Below are 20,115 nucleotides of genomic sequence, written 5' to 3'. Positions count from 1 at the left end.
AGACATAAAAAGATGTACCATTAAATTAATGGCATGCACTTAATTTAACTTTGCCTCACTGACATCAGCATTAAATGAGATTTTTGGAGAAAAGGCATCAGGCAACATAGGTCATGACACTGCATGTTCCACACAGCCTTAACAAACGAGCAAGTTAGGCAAACAAAACAGCTCATTAAGACTGACATTACTTGACACAAATCCACTACTTATGTTTGGCAGGAGATTCAAATGTGCTGTTATGACACTGGGCCAAATGTTGTCTGAACACAGGTAAACAAAATTACTTAGGAAAGAAAAACACCCAAAGAGAAGGCTGCAACATGCATTTGTTTGTTAGAGCTGACTTCAAATACAACGATTTTTGTAGTGGCTTCTTTTCAGCTTTACCCAGTTAAGGGTCACCACAGTGGATCAACGATCCGCTAATGATTGGCAATGGACTTTTACATTGTTGAGTTGCCAGCCCGGTGCCCAACCTTCAAAGAAGGCACACCCACACATGCACGCACCTACCTGCACGTCTTCAAAGTTCACACGACCATGGGGAGGACATGCATACTCTGCACAGAAGGCACTTCAGCCGAGAATCGAACTGGAGAACCTCTTGCTCCAGTTCGATTCTCAGCTGGAGCGCCTTCTGTGAGGAGTATGCATGTCCTCCCTGATTTTTGTAGTTGTCTTCTGGATAAATTGTGACCGACACTACATGCGCCTACACAATCTGCACAGAGAAATGGTTAAACAGGAAAATCAGCAAACCGACAGTGAGATGGATAGGATACTGAAAACTGACATACCTAGTAATTGGGCTTTCACATTTTTAGACAGGAAAAATAGCGAGCTTATCAGGAGAGTAAAAATACTGGCAAAAACATAAGTTAAGTGTATTATTGAAACAGAATTACAGTTAAAATACACTTATTGTCAAATAAGATGTTAAAAAGCACAGGAACAATTCTGGACATGGAAAACAATAAAACAGTGATGTTTAAAAATAACCAAACAGCTTAAAAGCAAGTAGTGCATATGGTAGTGTTATCATATTTAAATATCTGACTATAACCTTGCTCAAACTCAATTATGTAACTTGCACTGTTCTCTAGTAATCCAGTCAATGCCTTGCAATCTGATCATTTTCTTCTTTCAAGTAATTAGCATCACGTCTCGTTACTAAAGTGGACATAATTTCCTCCCTTTTCAAAATGTTGGCTGAAATTTACACGTAAATGTTCTCTCTTAGACAACAACAATGCAACTGCAAAGGGCTTTTTCCAGCTCTGTGACCAGAGGCCAAACTAACTTAATTTTTTCTAGCTTTCATAGCTCTGGACATAACTGTGCTAATATTCTAGATAACCACCTGAAAAAGAATCCCTGAAACTTAGGTCCTCACATTTTCAAAACAATATGATCAGAAGGGGGAGACACACAGGTTTTAAAGAAACTGCACCTTCAGTTTGTATGTACTTCTGTGGACAGACTGTGGAAACTTTTTTTGTTCAGGATACAAATATTCTGAATACAGTTCTATCTTGAAACAAATTGTTGACAATCAAGATTTATTTGCCTCAATTATAGCAGACCAAAGCCCAGGACCATTTTTTGCATGCCACTCGCCTCAAGAGATGGTTGTGTAAACTTTTAACAGGCACATAGTACCCTCATATCAATGACCAGCTCACAAGATTCAGTGCTGGAACTTTACAAAACACAAACAAGTACTAAGAAACTGCAAAGAAATGTAGTCATTGCTGGATAACCAAGCATAATCCACCTTAGATGTTAGTCAGTGATAAAAGTAGACAATTTAATAATGGCGAACTTCGAGATATGTCAGAGAATTTCAATAATGAAACTATGCCCATGGTAGTAAATAGCAATTGGAGCAATGTGATCCTAGAGAGAAAAATCACATACTAACAAAAATAATGTTAAAAGTAAATGCTGGCAGAAGATGTAATTGGAAAATGGCATTAGACTGGCATATGATGGCAAAAATGCTAGGTAGGATGAGTATGCGTATAGCCCATATCAACTGATGTTTGGGCATACCCCAAAATTTCCTTTCTGTTTTAGCAAATAACCTGTTTGCCCTCGAAAGGGCCACAAGAAGCAATAGAGTAATGCAATACATTTCAGCAATACATGCATCAAGGAAAACACAGTGTTCAGGCAGAATTCAGACAGCAATTCTGTTACAAATGAAAGGTTCGAAATGGGACCCAAGGCATGCCACAAATGGAGGACTGCTGAATGACGAGGGACTCCCTAGTCATCATTGGCCAGGATGGAGTTGTGAAATTTGTGAAGCTGGGTGGTATTACTTCAGGATGCAATAAGTCAGGGCTGATGTGGTGAGCTAATACATCAATAAAAATGGTAGGATAGAAAAACCATGGTAGGATGTAGATGCAGGCATACTGAAACTTCTTCCAAAAAAATCAGAAAAATGAAAACGAAGATGAGATGAAAATTCCAAAGTGAGTACATAAGAGACTAGTATATAGGGTGTGAAGCTTGCTGCATGTCCTGCAATAACCATAGTAGTGTCCGTCTCAAAATGGGCAAACTAACACTGGGGTACATAGAAAATAAATCATGCAAAATATATGTGAATTGGGTTGCTGGTAAAGGTACAGGAACGTACATAACTGGCATAACTTGAAATTTTTATACCAGCTGATACTGCAGGCAGAAAAGGGTCTTTGATGTCAGAACCAGAAAATGATCAGATATAGTCCACTGACTCACAGATAAAACACAATGTATTCCTGATTAAGGACATGTTTGAATCAGTACAGCAGGACTGAGATAGGGAGCTGCAAAGATAATAATGCTTTTGAGTAAGTTGGTAATGTTGGCAAAAAGTGCATCTCCACTACACAGATCAGGGCTCTCAAAAGAAATTTAAAAATCTTCACCAATATATGCTTCAAAGCAAAAGCATAGCTACAGTGGAATGAAGAGGGTTGCCTTCCTGGTTGCAAAAGTTAAGGGGAAGCAATGACAATTGGTCGCTGGTGCCTATATAGAAATGAATGCAGATACTGATTTTGCGGTCAGGACTGAAGTGTTTCAGTGCTTCATGTGTGGCACAAGTTACAGCAAGCAGTTTTATACAGTTTTAAAAGTAAGAAAGAGCTTTTTTTCTCCTCAATTGCCATTTTTTTTTTTGAGTGGGTGCACCAGATAAGAGGATATCAGTGTGCCAGAAAGTACAGTTGTGTAAAATCTTACTATAACAGTAGATGTCATTCTCTTCACTGTGGCAGGGATCCCCTGCAGGGCGCAGCCCGACATCCGGCCAGTATACCAAAGCCTTTAGGTTCTAATGGATACTCCATACATCACACATATCCTCTTCACACACAGCACAGGGCATAAAGCTGATGTCCGGATGTACCATTTTTAGAAATGAAAAGCCCCTGTAGGAATGGAAGTCCAAGGATACTAGTAGGTAACAAGCACATCCAGAAGGAAAAAGGACCAGAGGGAGGAGGGAGAGAGGGAATACTGCAACAGTGAAGAGAAGGACATCTACTGTTATGGTAAGATTTTACACAACTGTACTATGTCCTTCCATATCACTGTTGCAGTATTCTTTACAACAGGGAAAGTGCAACTGCACAGGAAGAAGACTGGGAGGAGGACAGTCCAGCAGAGCCCTCTAGGAAGCCATGGAGAATGGCCCTGACAAAGCCAGCTCTGGCCCCAGAAATCACATCCAACTTATAGTGCTTGGTAAAGGACTACACAGAAGTCCAGGTAGCTGCCTCAAGAATAGAATTAGTATTCAAACCCTTTAAAAAAAAAAAAAAAAAACACAAGAAGCCACAGCCCTAGTAGAATGAGCCTTAACAAAAGAAGAAGGCTCTTCCCATGAAAAGAATAGCAAAAAGAAATGGCTTTAGATATCCAAGAAGAAATGGTTTGCATGGAAACGGCCGAACCTAAAGAACTATTCATCGGATGGTGCAGTGGTGCAGCAGTAGCATCGTCACCTCACAGCAAGAGGTTCTCCGGTTCGATTCTTGGCTGGGGTGCCTTCTGTGCGGAGTCTGCATGTCCTCCCTGTGTTCGTGTGGGTTTCCTCCTGGTGCTCCAGTTTCCTCCCACGTTACAAAGACATGCGTCTGTTGCATTTCTCCCTGGGCCTCCACTGAAAATTGGTTTATTTCCAAGTCGGACTTTCCCGGTTAACAAATGTTAAATAAAAATAAATAAAAAACTAAGATGAAAAGAAACTAAAATCTGTTTAGACTTATGTAAAGCTTTAGTCTTATCCAAATAATATCCAAGTTGTCTATGCAAATCCAAAGTGTGCAAAAACTTCTTACTAGCAGACTGTGGAGAAAGGAAAAAAGCTGGCAAATTAACAGACTGATTAAGAGAACTCATTAACCACCTTGTGCATAAAAGAAGGATTAGTACGATGGAACACCCTGTTCTTATAGAAAACTAAAAAAGGAAAAACAGCCATAGGGACTTGCAGCTCAGATACCTGTCTGGCAGAGGTAAGGGCCAAAAGAATAACAGTCTTCCAAGAACAATGCTGTAAGGAAACTGAAGCAGCAGGGTCAAAAGGAGCCTGAGTCAATTTTTCTAAAACAAAATGAAGGTCCCAGGAAGGAGGAACAGGCTTCCTTGGCAGGCCTAATGTGAAGGACACCTTTAAAAAAAACTGTTTGGCCTCAAATCTAGAGGCTAAAGGGGAAGTCAAAGGCAGACAAGCAGAGCTGATAGGTGGGCTTTAACAGAAGAATACGCAAACCAAGCTCTGAGTAACTCACACAAATAAGAGACAACCAAAGTAAAATGGATCCAGGCTATAAGAAAGCCACCACACAGAAAACCTCTTCCATTTGGACAAGTAAAATTTCCTAGTAGTGGGTTTCCTGGCCTCCTGCAGGACCCAAAGCATGTCCTCATAAAAAAGGTGTCTGTAGGGGATCAAAACCCTATCACCCACAATGTCAGCTGAAGAGTAGACAGGTGGGGAAGAATGACAGATGCCTTGTCTTGTGTGAGTAGGTCCATCCTGTGTGGTAACTTGTGATGATGACTAGATGCAGAAAAAGGGGGAACCAATGCTGTCTTGGCCAAGATGGAGTCGCCAGCAAGATTTTGTGAGCATCCTGCTTTATCTTGAATAGGACTTGTGGAATGACAGGAAGGGGAGGGCAGGCGTAAAGAAACATCCCTTTCCAAGAAAAAGCGAGGGTGTCCAACTTCAAGTCCAAAGGGCATGGGACTCTGGCACAAAAGAGGAAGTTGTCTGTTTAGAGGGAAGGCAAACAAATTTACTTGAGGAGTACCCCACTGATGGACAATGTCCAGAAACACATCCCTGTGAAGCATTCACTCGTGGGATTGTGTTATGGACCTACTCAGAGAATCTGCCACTATATTCTGATCTGAAGGAATGTAAACTGCCCAAAGGGTCACCTAATACTGGCTAGGCAGATCCCAAACATTAAAAACCTTGAAAATGATGTGTTCTTTCTTTTGATGGAGACCAAAGGCCCTGCACTTTCAGAGGACTGAAGGAGGCCTCCCAGCTCACATCCAAGGTAACTGTGAGGGGAGTGGAGGTTGAAAAGGAAGCCCTCGGTTGAGGGACAACTGACAAATCCACCACTGAAGTTCCAGCTTGAGACATGGAAGAACAGGAACTAAAGAATCTCACGGATGAGAATGTTGAAGGCAAACTGACTTTAGAAACCACTGAAGCTTTCTCATGTGAAGTCTGGCTAGAGGGAGCATAGGAATGGTAGAAGCCATGAAACTCAGAGCCCTTAGAAACTCCCTGACTCTCTGGCTGCAGCTGAAGCAAGAGGAGGAAGGGGTTGGAAAAAAGCAGTGTGAAAGCCTTGGGAAGAGGCAGGGATGCCAACATTGGAACAGTCTGAAGCCTGCATCCTAGAAAAGCACAATCCTGAGAAGGTGTCTGGAATGACTTTCGGAAATTTACAGTAAACTCCAGGCTTTACAGGAGAGAAATAAAGTGTAGATGCTGAAGTAATATCTCTGGAGAGGGTGCCTGAGTAAGCACGTCATTCAAGTAAGGAATGACCTGTATCCTCCGCAACCTACAAAAAGCAATCACAGGAGTGAGGCATTTGAAAAGCCTTGGGACAGTAGAGAGGCCAAAGGGCAGAGAACTAAAAATGCCAGGAAGCAACAGAGAAACATAAAAACTTCCTGAAAAGGGAATGAACAGGAATGTGTAGATTAGCATCCTTCAGATCCAAGGGAAACTAGAAAGGCCTTAGGAAGAAGCAAGGGAAACAAAGTTTGAAGGGATGACATCTGAAAGGAAGGGACCTTTAAAAAAAGGTATTTAACTGAAAAAGATCCAGAATGGGTCTCCAGGTGCCTTCTTTCCTGGGGACCAAGAACATTCTGGAATAAAACCCCTTTCCCCTCTGAGGAGTTGGAACTTCTTGAATTGTTCCTTGAGCCAACAGGTCCTGAAGCACCTCTGGAAAAAAGGTCAGTTGTTCCTGAGGAGGATAAGGAATGCTCAAACAGGGGGGAAGACATTTCCAAGCAATGTAATAACCCTGACGATTGATAGAAAGAACCCAAGAGTCTTTGGTGATCTTTAATCAAAAAGGATGGGACAGGGAAAGACAAAGAGGAATGCGACTGAGAAGAACAGGGCAAGTGCTGAAGTAATATCTCTGGTGAGGGGGTCAGACAGCACCTAGTTTGTCAGGAAAAGGAGGCTTCTGAGTAAAAGGAGTTTAGGTAGCCTTAGTATGAGGTGCCCTTCTATTATCCTTTTTACCCTTGGAGGAGGGCAAGACTGTCTACGAAAAAAGGCAGGCATGTTAGGATAATTACTTGGAAACAGCTAAAATAAAAACATGCTTCAATTTGTTTTCTTGCAGGGACAAATTATTCCACAGCAACAGCACCAAACAAATGCTTATTATTCAGAGGAGCATTCATATGTTTAGCCTTGACATCATCATGCAAGGGCTGAAGTCTGAGCCAGGAATACCTCCTCAAAACAGATCTAAAAGCAGCAGCGCCATCATAGCTGCACGTAACTAAACAGTGAGCAATGTGGGAGGACATGCCTAGCAAGGCAAGAGCAGAGGTCTTCCCTTCAGAGTCAGAAATATCTGAAATGGCTTGACAGGCCGAAGAGAGAAGAGCCAAGACATACCTGGTCATATGTGTCTGATAGTTCACAGCTCTAAAGGCTAGGGTAGCAGAAGTGTACACCTTCTTACCCAGCCTCTACATGGTTCTGCTGTCCTTATTAGATGGCAGAAGCTTAGTTGAAGGCAACAATTTGGAGGACTTATCAGAAGCCACGGATACCACTGAAGGGTCAGCAGAGGGACACATATAAAGAAACTTGTAGGTCATCAAGCACTTTATAACCTACCAGACTTATTGGGAGCAGGGGGTTGGAAATCAGGAGCCTGAGAAGCATTGGGAAAATCACCCAGCAGGGCAGCAAGAACAAGAGGAACAGTAGAGGGCATAGGAGACTCAATCTGCAGAAACTCATATTACCACTTCTGGACATTAGACACCTGAGCACAGTCCCATTTGAAAAATTCCATCATTCTGGAAATAGTATCACCAAATAAAATCTCCTCAAAGGAGAGTCAGGACGGATAGAATATGGTTCTGAGGAAGAAGAATCTAACAGAGAAGGAATTTTAGAGGAATAAGTAAGCAACTCCATCAGAATCAGCATCCTCATCAGAGGAATCCTGCTCCCTAGGCCTCTTAAAAGGGGTAAAAGTCCAATGAGAAGCAGTACAGAACCCCCCCAGTGAAGGCTTCTGAGCCATAAGGGCATTAAACAGACATTGAGTGAATTTTTGCCATTCACTCTGAGGATCTTTAGAAGCAGACAGAATATGTTTAGTCTTCTGTTTCTTTTTAAGTTGGACATCAGCCTTGAAAAATGTAGGAGTTTCTGACCCCTGACGACACTCTACAATGGTAGTCAGAACCTCTTTCCTCACTAATGTCTGAGGAACACCCCTTGGCCCTTTGTTAAATATCACCCACAGTTCCTCCAGCACATCCAAAGCAGATGTCTGCAAGGCCTCCATGGACGTGTGAGGAGTCAGATCCAAGCCGGTCACCAAAGTGGTCATGGCACAGGAATCTAAGAAGGAAACCAGATGATCCTCCCACCTTTTGCCAGCCTCAAGAGAGATGTCTGGTAGAGGAGGTACAACCAAAGAATATGTCTGAGCTTTCTTGGTCTTTTTCTTTGCAGAAGGCTGGCTGATCCTCGGGCTGGGAAGATCCTTCCACAGTGTCTTTAGCCAACAGTTTAAGTTGTTGGTTCTCTAAGTAAATCGCAAGGGAAGAAAGTTGATATGAACATCTTAGTGACAAAAGCTTGACAAATCTCACAAAACTTATGGTCATGTGAAGCTCCTAAACAGAACAAACACTGCTCATGACAATCTTTATGGGGAATCAGTCTCCCACACTGGCATTTCCCCTTTCTGCAGGACATAAAACCAACAACCAGAACAAGGCAAAACAAAAATAAGAAAATCAAAAAAAAAAAAACAACAGAGCACTTATCTGAAAATGGTTTGGTAACCAGCAGACAAACTAGCATTCAGGCCAACAACTGAAGATGGCATTCGGACTGGTGGAATAGAAGTTCTGAGGATGGTACATCCAGGCATCACATTTATGACCTACATCACATATAGGAAGCATATGTATGATGTACGGTGTACCCATTACAACCTAAAGGCTTTGGTATACTGGCCAGACTTCAGGCTGCCCTTGGCAGGGTATCCCTATTGTAAAGAATACTATGACAGTGATATGGAAGGACATCAGCTAGTTACAGCTCTGCATCAGTGTCTTCCTCTCCTTTTAGCCATACTTTCTCAAAATCGATGGAAAGCTCATTTTATGGATACTACATCTGCATTTTTACAATGCATGGAAGTTTTTATGTTTATGCCTTTCCCTTTTGTGAAGCAAGATATGCTAGATGGCTGTGGAAATTCAAAATGTGTGCTTTTAGTCTTCCAGATGCATCAGTCAACTGGTATAACAAGGTGGAAGACATCATAGTTAAGTCAGGAAGGAAAATCTCACAGGTTGACTCTGTTCCACTGGTGAGACTGGAGCAGTGTCACTGGAGTTGCTTTTCTGTAATTCAAATGGCTCTGCACAGGGTGGCTTGCAAAGCTTTGATAGTTAAGTGATTCTTGTTCTGAAAGCTACCATTCAGATTGGTCATGGAGAGAAGGATCACTACTGCTATGTAGAACTGGAAGTGGCCAAAAATAACAAAACAGTTTTGGTTCAGCAATACATCCATACAAAATAGATTTCATTACAGTAGTATACCATGAGCTGGGAGGTGGCAGCCGTCCACTCCAGGTGTGGGCATTGTCTGCAGAAAATGGAGCTTGACTGGCAGATGACGATTGTGAGGTAGGGCAATCCCAGCATTCAGAAAGGAATGCTGACATTGTAGCTATGGTCACAGATGAAGTACGGAAATGATGCACTTCATATATGGCATTTTACCTGGAGAAGCCATTTGTTACATGTGCAGCAAGCTGTTTGCTACAGTTTCAGAGCAGAAGAGTTTTTCGAGGCACAACAGACTGGAGAACTAGAAATGATTTGGTGTGCCAAACTGGAGAACTACACAGGGCACCAGATAAAGGTATGCAACTATCTTTACCGTATCATCAAGGAAGCTACGAAGGCAGTGAAGTAGGACACTACACCCCTCCTTACACAGCTAAGATGGACTTACTTGAAAAAAAAAAAAAACAGAGAAATCCTTTGGTGTGCCAGGCAAAGTAGACCAAATAAAATCTCTGAGAAAGGAGGTATCCTTCAAACTAGCTGTCTTCAGTATGTTTCACAAGTAAACATACAGGACAGTGGTATTCAAGGGATGACATCTGATTGTTTTAATGGGGAAGCAAGGAACATTGTCACCCCTTTGCTTGCAATCAAAAAGAATTAGAGGGGTGGAACATATTACCCTCAGTGGAGAAGCTCTTGTGATGCCAGAAAACCATGACAGCATGCTCTAACTACGCTCTACTCTGATCTCAAAATTGATGACCCAAGGTGTGCGACTTTTCAGATAATCTGTTTCACAGATAACTATTTTCATTGAAGCAAATAACGCCATAAAGCTTTTTACAAAAAAATACATACATAAAAAAAGGTTTTACCCAGAAATCAGTAGATTAAAATCAACAGAATAATCAATGATTAATAACGAAATAAAATACTAATAAAATCAATAGAATAATCCTTAACACTGCTTCACAATTTGTAACCATCTTCATCCTACAACAACTTCACCGTTTCCTACTCAAGATCTGTTTTCAGTTGGTTCCACTTGAAAGTTCATTAACTGTCATATTATTACAATTTCTATGCATGTCCATTTACTATTCTATATATATATATACATTTTTTTTTCTTTTTCTGAATAACTGTCATGTCACTACTGGTCCATGTATACATGTACATTTATTATTTAAATTGTGTATAACCGCCTTCTACTCACTCTGTAAAATGGAGCATTTCTCTTGGGCCTCAGTTGAAAATGGTACTTGTGCCTAGTCAGACTTTCTTGGTAAACAAAAACTATAAATAATTAAAATAAAAGGGCTCATATCTAAAGCCTAACACCTAATCTCTCCCTCCCCAGAGCTTCAGTCTTAACCACTCAACTACAAATATCTCCTCTCCTCCTCCCTACATGCTGCTGACTCCTTGCTATCACCTTAACTTGACCCCTCCTCCTTTAGCTCTCCCATCACCTCCTTTCTACCCTGAAATCAACTCTCCTCTGCTAAGAACGCAGCAAATACATTTACACTCGCGTTAGTTCAAATGCTTGCAATTTTTACTTACATGTCCATGTCTGACCGAAATACCACTCTTATTGCTACTACTTTCTTTAAACACAAAAGTACTGCGCTAACTACTTTGTTCGATGTAGTACAATTTTTACATTTGTATATAATTAAACATCATTTACACGTACATTAATGAATGTAAAACTACTGCTCATTATACTTTGTTCTATGTATTAACATTTTTACTTTTGCATGTAATTAATATGGAGCTTTTCTCCCCAGGATTCCACTGAAAATTGTCTCTTTCTAGGCCCAGTGGACTTTCCCGGTTAACAAATGCAATAAATAAATAAATCCATTAAGAAATCTCACGGTATCCTGAGGTCAGCTGCGAAAAAGCAAATGGCAGACTGTGTTACTAAGAAAGGGGTCTCCACCCTTGGTTTACTAAAGGCTGGTGAAGAAGGAACATGGAACATGAAACATTTGATGGCTGTAAAAAAGCTAACTAATGGACTTTATCTTAAAGAAGCAGAGAGACAGAGAAAGAGACTGTTACAAATATTTATTTTGTCTGGCACTTCTACAGCAACACCTGCCATACTTCTCAACCTCTTAGCGCAAGAAATCTGTACAAGCTTAAAATAATGGGGGGGGGGGGGGACACAAAGGCCCAAAAATAGGGACAGATTTTAATGCTCTTATAGACTTAACATGCATTTTCTGAAGTCAATGAAGTCTGAAACGCAAATGTATGCCATTATTTAACTATTTCAATCCTCAGTGATTTTAAAGAAAACCACAGATTTTAAGAAGGATAGGCCAAAAATATGCGGCGAAAATCTGGACAGTTGAGAGGTATGAATTATCTGCTTTATGCCAGTGATTATACATTCTTGCAGCAGTACTTTCTGAGTGTGGGCCTTGGTGGTACTGTTTGCACAAACTGGATGTTTGCAAGAAAATAAATTCTATGTGCCTTGAAAACTATACTTGTTTGCGCAGCTTTAACAGAAAAGTCATCAAACTGGATTAGATTCAGGGCTTATTAAGCAGTGTGAATGCAGAAACAATATTTGAAAGCTGTACTGCAAAGAAAATTGAAAGTGTACATCTGGCAGTAAAGAAATTCATAAACACAAGGGCAAGGCATCGACAACCTAACCCTACAGACAGAATCTGTAACTGGTTCAAAGAAAGGATATACATGATTAACAGTTAATATAACAGTAATTTCTACACACAGACCATTTTGTTAAATTTAAATCTCCAAATTCTACCAAAAGAAGGGGAGAGTGGATAATCACAAATTACAGTCTTCCACTATGGTCCCACACAGGGTAGGTGTGAAAAGTGCTAATCTTCTTAAGTTATGTCTATAAAACTCCTAAGAGAAACAATGAAGACAAAACAAATACCGAAGGGAGACACACACTCATCTGGCCTCACTTAGTACAATACACAGTCTTTAAGACTGCCATTATATTATATGTGAGGATGTAGCAGCAATAAAGAAAAGCATTACAAAATATCTTCATCAGGTTACAATGACATATAACCCTCTCCAACACATCACTATTTTTCCTTAACAGTTAATCCAAGGTAGACAAGCATATAATGACAGCCGTGCAACTCAGAACTTTTAGTGGGTGGATTTGCCACCCCACCCAATAAGAGCCATAATACTTTCCCAGGAATAAATTTGTGTGTACCCATCCAATAGTGAAGACAACTTGAAGGAGGCCAAAGTGTTTCATTTGTTGACACGCAAAGGGAGGGAGCTTGTTCCACTGGTTGGGGATTCTTGGGTTGAGGAACATCGAATCTCTTTCTTCAAGAGCTCTTGTTTATCCCATTCATCCTCAACCCCTTTTCCCATTTTGCACATGGGGTCAGGGTGCAACTTCAGCAGTGACAATCATCTCCAGCCAAGGTTTACACCACTAGGTGGTTAGTCCTGCCGTGGTAGTTCATTCATACCACTCACTCACGCACACACACACACACTCACCAACGGCCAATTTAGAGTGCCTGACCCACCTACTGCATGCCTTTGGAATGTTGGAGGAAACCAGAGCACCCGGAGAAAACCCACGTGACCACATGGAGGACATTCAGACTCCACATAGAAGGCACCCCAGCCGAGAATTGAACCAGAGAAACTCTTGCTATGAAGCAACAAGGCTAACCTCTGCACCACCGTTCTCTTGTTTATGTTGTAATGAAATCTGAGGCCTTCGGTGCAAGCATAAGGAATTGGTACTTTACAACTGCGTTACAACCACTAGAACAAAAAACGTCAAGACTTTAGACAGACCTAGAAAAACTGTGAGAATTCAAAAATAACTTGCATTTGCCATGCATTTCCAATGCAACATGCTAATGCAAAAACAGCTTTCCTTGGTCAATAACAGTCCTGTAACTACAATCTGTGGTTCAGAGTTAATTCTACAGTGTTTACGTATCTATACTACTATGGCAGTTCTGTCTATCTGATAACAAGTTGCTCAAATGAACTCTGTGTGGATATTAATATACGACCTGACTCAGTATAAATGTTAACAATCTAATATCATTGATACTTGTTTGCCAAACACTTCATTTCTGTGTGATTAAATCTTCCAAGCCAATTACTGTATGTACACAGTGAATGTGTACAGCTGAACAGAGTGATTGTACATTCTGATACTCTGCTTACTTTCTTTTTTACTGGAATTGCTGTTAAAAACAGTGCAAGTTTTTATTCTGCACTACAGGAGTTTTCTTCCTGCGTCTCCACTGAAAATGTGTCTGAACTCAATCAACAAAACTTAAAATATATTAATAAAAAGAAATAATGTACAACTGCAGGATAGAAGTGGTAAAGCTCAGGATGTAATTAAAGAGATTCGGATTTATCTGAAGGTATTAATATACTGCCAATCCAGCATCTGGAAAAAAAGAGCACTGCCCAAGCACTGAGCTTGAATAAGTTCCAGTCTGAGAGTACAGAGAAAGTTTCCAATGCTAAGCAGCACACATTCCCCCCTTATTAAGCACAATGCAGTCAGTTCACACTAGAATTCACTTAACATGCAAAACAGGAACTCTAAAAGCCAATTTCCCAAGCTGCGCCCTGACACTTTATGACAGTTTCTTGCGTCCTTGTTCTAATATTTTGAGATGTCCTTAAAAAGCAGCAAAAGAACAAGAAAATGTGCATATTATAACTCTTCCTTTCTTATCAGGCTTGATTTGAATTAGTCCAGTAGCTTAAAAAGATAACAATAACAACTACAGCAAGCAGTTGGCAGTTGCTAAAGGGAATAAAATCCCTGCTACTATATGCATTTCTAACACCCCAGTCAAGTTTTTTAATAATTGCTATAAACACACATTTCAGAGAATTTACAAGGTCACTGCTTAGATCAGTGACAGCGAACCTATGACACGCCACAATGTTTTGGGTGACACACGAGCATTAACCAACAGCTGAGTTACCAAAGAAACTGAATAAACAAAAATACATGAAATATGTGACCCTGCACTTATCTATTAAAGTCTCAGCAACATAAAGTCATTAATTGATGTTAATCAAATCAAATGCAATGTGTTCCAAAATTTTTTTCAATTCAGTTCAAAATTACTTTTAAAAGTAGGGTAATTTTTTGGTGTACTATTTTAAGCCCAATTATCAGTGCTCGTATCATTTTCTCTATTGTACATCACGGATATTTCTTTTACTTTTAGAATACACAGCAGCACACATGACTGCACTGTACTTTTTAAATAAATGAATATGTAAAGACTTGTTTCTTTACATACTGTGCGGGGGGTGACGGTGACACACCAGCAGAGACAAGATATGCATTTTCCGAATTTTTGACATGCACAGCCCAAAAGGTTTGCCATCACTGTAAGGTTTAGATAAATAAAAATGTAAAGAACAGAACTAATTAAACATCCACTCCAGCATTCATAAACATAAGTCTAACTCATCTCTGACTCCAGTTATTACCTAATATGCATGCATATACCACAATATTATCTCACGATAATATTGTGAGAGAAGCTTCTCCCCTAAAGGTTTCCCAATTTCCTATTTTTCTATGCAGCTATACTAATTCACGTCCTACTTGCCTTCAGTATCCTATCCCCTCCCTCCAGCATGAACATTTTTAATGCTTTGCCTATGATAACAACGTTTGTATTCTTCAAATCAAACCCTGACAATGCCTTGGTGAGCTTTATTTTTTACTGTATAGCTGATCATTGTTGCAATAACCATGTTAACATATTTCTTGTATGAACAATGTTTAGCTGCTGCCTACCTATTTACATTGGTAAAATATTGCTACATGCTTATATTGTTGCTGGAATTACATTTTAATGCAAGAATTGCTGATGCCTTTTGGCCCAGGTCAAGCCTGAAAAGGGTTTTCAACTACAGTGCCTACAGGGTTAACAAACATATAGATTAAAGAAAGAAAAAGAAAACCATTCATGTAACACACACCATTTCTATCCTGATTTATGGTTCAGCTACAAGAATTACTTTTGTTTATAAAGCAGCATTTGTAGCAACATATCGTCTCGAGATGAGCATTGTTGAAAAAACATTTACTAAAACAACTACCAATCTCAGATGTGAAACAATGGACAACCCCCCCCCCCCCCCCCCACACACACACACACACTGAATATTATGCGAACAAAGGATGCATTCTTCTGCTTGGCAGTAGTGCAGGAGATAACCTTATAAGCAACTGATTCCCAACCCAGTCTCGGTAGTTTCAAGGCAGTCTTTCTTGGGAAAAACTGAATCAGAAGTGCATTACCATGACAGGTGTCTGAAGCACAATGCACGCTGCCAACCACAGTTAACCATTTTGAAAAAATATGGCAACATAGTACTTCAAGAAACAAAGTTACCTCTCAAATTCTTAGTGCAAGAAATCTAAACTAATGAGGGAACAAAAGCCAAAAAATAGGGACAAATTTTAAATATTTCTCTCAAACTTAGACAGTTGCTCAAATAATATGATTTGTGTTAACATGCATTTTTCTGAAGGATATGAAGTCTGAAACTCAAATGTATGGCATTATATAGTGACTTCAACCCTCAGCAGTGGCGGCTGGTGACTTCAAATTAAAAGGGGGCTGCAGGAGACAGCTGAATGGGTGGGGGTCAATGGGAATGGATGTGACCAACTAGAAAGGGGAAGAGCTATGCTCAAAACCACAAAAACTTTAGTTAAATACGCTGCCCTGGGTGCCAAACCATCATTATGAGAGTCCAATCAAGACAAAATGAAGTGTAGAAGAAAAAAAATATTTCAATCCATTGGCTGCATGACAGCTTACTTAATATTTAGATGGAAACAAAAAGGATGTGAGGCATGAAAAAATAAATTACTTTTAAATACATTACTGGAATGCCAGTCAAAATCAAGTATAAGAAAAACAAGCAGCACTTAACTCAAATCACTTCTCCTTGCACTCCAGTTCTAATTATAGTTTATGTTGTTCTTGTTGGTCTTTCGGCTCTTCCCGGTTAGGGGTCGCCACAGCAAACCTCCGGTCCGCTAATGATTGGCAGTTTTTTTTTATGGCGTTGAGCTGCCAGCCCGACGCCCAACCTTCAACGAAGGCACGCCCATTCAACGCATATCTTTTGAATGCCCACTCGACCGTGGGGAGGACATGCAGACTCCACACATGCAGACTCCACACAGAAGGCACTCCCAACCCAAGCCGAGAATCGAACGGGAGAACCTCTTGCTGTGAGGCAACAACACTACCGCTGCACCACCGTGGCAGTCTTCTAATTATTATATTCAGCTTACCAAGTAACATGCTGAAAGTAGCAATCTCTGTGATACCCCCACTTGTAAAAATGTTTCTTATCCAAAAAAAACCTGCTGCCTGACAACAACTATCTACTTGTTTCATTGGGAAAACATGATCAAAGTAAAACATGAAAAGCAAACAAGAAACAAGCTCAATATATATTGCTTAAAGGATTACTGCACAGGATATGGACCACACATGACAGATTGGCATTCTGTTTAGTTTACAGGTAAAGCCTGTAATGAGCTTAACATAATGTAATCCTGTCTTTTATTACAAATACTGTCATATGCGTTTCAATACCCAAGGTTTATACGTTATCTAGTTATGTAAGTATTCTCTGCATGGCAACAACAGAAAGGCTTTCAATGTTGGCAATACTGCTTATTAAAACTTACTTGCATCTTACAATATCAGACAAGCTTACCCAATGGTCATTAAAGCACTGCTACTTAAACACAGAGCAACAGGCACTTTCTGAATAATAATAAGCATAAATCAACAGTATAAAAATATGACAGAAACCAGAACATTCTGCAAAATCAATGACAGATGAAAAGCCACTGTAGTACTTGTGTTTACCTTGGATTGGGGGGGGGGTAGTCTGCGCATATACACTGCATAACTGCTCGTTGCCTTGCTTGGACACATCCAGAGTCACTACATGGGGGAGTGGGGTGCAACAAGTTTGTCCCAATTTGAAATGTCTCTGGCTGACTGCGATGGCCCTGACACATTTGTCATACCGCTCAACCTCAGAGCAAGAAATATGGACAAAGCCATATATAGAAGTGAGACAAAGGCCCAAAAATAAGGACAATTTTTAAATATTGCTCTTATAAACTTAGAAAGATAATAGAACAGTAGGTCTTGCATTAGTATGAATTTTCTGAAGGGTATGAAATCTGAAACTGAAATGTCTGTCATTATTTTCCAACTTCAGTCTTTAATGATTTGCCACTAATTTGCCAAAAAAACACAATTTTATGAAAAATGGGCCAAAAATGTGATGCAAAGATATAAAATAGCCACACAATACAGCTGGGAACCTGTCAAAGAAGGGACACTTTTTAATATTAGTACTGCTAACTTGAGCAGCTGACAAAATAAAAGAATCTACATGCATTTCTGAAATAAAAGTAATCTATAACTTATTATTACAATTATTTATTAATTGTAAACCCTCCATGTTTTCTTCCAAAATTGCCATTTTGCAGAGGGATTATTAGGGGAAGAGCAACATTTTGAGCAAAAATTGGGAACAGTTGAGAGGTTTGGATATGCCTAATTCGATAAAGCAATTTTATTTGCACTTACCTCTCAACCTGTTAATGCAGGAAATCTGGACAAGGCCAAATATATTGGGGGAACATACAAACACTACTAAAAATTGCTCTTGTATAAACTTAAGACAGTTGCTAGAATAACAGGTCTTGCTTTAGCATGCATTTTTCTGAAGGTTATGACGTAAAACTCAATGTGTGTCATTTAGTGACTTCATTCCTAAATGATTTGCCAGAAAACCACACATTTTATGAGGAACAAACCACAAATAAGAAGCAAATATCTATTCATTCTGCAAAAATATGGACAGCTGAGAGGTGTAGTTCAACTGGGGATGTCTGAGTTTGCTGCCCTTCCCCTCTCAAAATCATGGTCGTTTGGAGCCTCCCCCTGCAATCATTCCAATGTCCCATTCCTTGGTTATTTTACCCCATTTACCATAAACACTAATATGCATACTGCTTTACTTCTGTGATGATTTGGATTTCATTTGAAAGTTTTATTTTGCATTTTTACAGCACAAACCCCAATAGATATCTGTTAAACAAAGCAATGCAGTCTCACAATGAAAACAGACTTAGCATTAAAACTTCTCTGCCCTTGAAACTCACATGCATTGAAACCCACATTCAAAGAAAATGCATTTTGCCAGTGGCAGATAAAGATGAACTTTGGGCTGTTTTCAAATCATAGGCCCCTTGAACACGAAACATACACATGCTCTTTGATACACCTTCCCGATTGTATTAAATTGTATTCCTTGTACAATACAGTACAGTTGTTAGAGGGCATTTTACATTTATTGAACATTTTTCCAGTAAACAATGAAACAAAATGCATGCACCAATGAGAAAACTACCCAATTCAGAACATTTACATCATAAAAGTCTACTCAACCTTCTACAGTCCACCAGTATCAGTAAATATGCACAATCTCTGAAGTAGTAAAAGTCATCTAAATAATTCCACATTAAAGAAATCTATAACAATGAAGAGGTTGCTGCTAGCAAACAACTTTATATGTCATTGTTTATTCATCTACAAATGAAGTGCCTGTTGCCCTTGAGGAATAAATTGCCTATGTTGCATGCATTAAAAAAAGTGATAAGCTAGTAATATCGCAATAGGGACTGTATGTCAAACTGATAACAGGTTCATAGTTACTACTCTAGGTATCTTCACCAAAAAGGACTGCAGCATCCACCCACTTTACAACACAGTACAGTATCAGCAATGCATCTATCGACTGTGGGAGTAGAACCCATAGCCTTCTGCATCAAAAGCAAGTACGCTACCTGTTGTGCTATTAACAATGCAAGAAGACTCAGAATAAGCAGCACTAAAGTTTTGTTCCCCTGCAGCTCTCAGCTCCTTGTAAAATCTGCTCCACACGCAGTTGTATCTCTGAACTTTGCAGCAAAAGAAATCTGGAAAAAGCTGAAATTTATTGGGGGGGGGGGGACAAAAGCCCAAAAACCAGGGACACATTTTAAACATTGCTTGTATAATGTTGGAAAGTTGCTAGAATAAAATGCTGTGTTACCACCATACATTTCACTGCCACATCTTTAACCCAGGGGACCCTGTGCAAAACAGTCAGAGAAACATACCACTGTGCCAAACCAGCTGTTTTGTGAAAGAGAGGAAGACAAACTTAAATGGCTACCATTTAGTGAATTCAGTTCTCACCATAGCTGTCAACCTCTTGGCACAAAACACCTGAACAAAGCAAATAATGGGGGAATACAGCTCCCAAATATATTCAGTGAATTCAGTTCTCACCATAGCTCTCAACCTCTTAGCAAAAAACATATGGACAAAGCCAGTTAATGGGGGAATACAGCCCCCAAACATTCAATGAATTCAGTTCTCACCATAGATAGCTCTCAACCTTAGCACAAAATACCTGGACGAAGCCAATAACGGGGGAATACAGTACAAAAATAGGGACAAATTTCAAATATCCATGTTATAAACTTAGACAACAGCTAGAATAAACAGTTTTGTGTTACCATGTACTTTCTGAAGAATATGAAGTCTAAAATTTAAATGCCTGTTATTTTTAAACATTTAACCAGGAAACTAGTCTGACTTGGAACAAAAGGCAATTTTCAACAGAGCAGAGAGAAACTCCAAACACATCTTTGTAAGATGGGAGGAC

At 39.8% G+C, this 20,115-nt stretch overlaps 1 protein-coding gene across 2 annotated transcripts in view; it reads right to left on the bottom strand.

Annotated features, from left to right (window-relative positions):
* DENND11 (DENN domain containing 11) overlaps positions 1 to 20,115 on the bottom strand; it is an 893,160-nt gene that overhangs the window by 483,738 nt on the left and 389,307 nt on the right. The gene's annotated exons all lie outside the window — the stretch shown is intronic.

Source organism: Protopterus annectens, chromosome 11.part0 (genome assembly GCF_019279795.1).
Source record: "Protopterus annectens isolate FY-2018-M chromosome 11.part0, PAN1.0, whole genome shotgun sequence".
Taxonomy (NCBI): domain Eukaryota; kingdom Metazoa; phylum Chordata; order Ceratodontiformes; family Protopteridae; genus Protopterus; species Protopterus annectens.
Note: the sequence above shows the minus strand (reverse complement) of the source record. Positions and strands in the feature narration are given on the sequence as shown.